We start from the raw sequence: 328 nt of genomic DNA, 5'->3' as shown, positions 1-328 counted from the left end.
AAAGTATGAAAATACTCCTATGCTCTAAAAATTGATATGAAACTGGAAATTTTTTCATGCCTAATCGAATTTTGGACACTAAATTAAAATAATATGAACCTCTATCATTCAAATAGAGAAACAGTGTATTTCCTTCCAAAAATTGCCAAGTAATCCAATGCAAGAAGCATACATATGTTCTGTTAGGTGCATTTGAGATTCCATCTCTCTCACGGAACGGTATCCAATGAAGAATAACCATGCTTTGCTGCTGTTTTTTTAATATATATTTTTTTATATTTTTTAACTCAAATGATTAATTCTATAAAATTTGAATTTTTGATATTTA

This window comes from Arachis ipaensis, chromosome B03, assembly GCF_000816755.2.
Source record: "Arachis ipaensis cultivar K30076 chromosome B03, Araip1.1, whole genome shotgun sequence".
Classification (NCBI taxonomy): Eukaryota; Viridiplantae; Streptophyta; class Magnoliopsida; order Fabales; family Fabaceae; genus Arachis; species Arachis ipaensis.
This window is presented reverse-complemented; position numbering follows the sequence as displayed.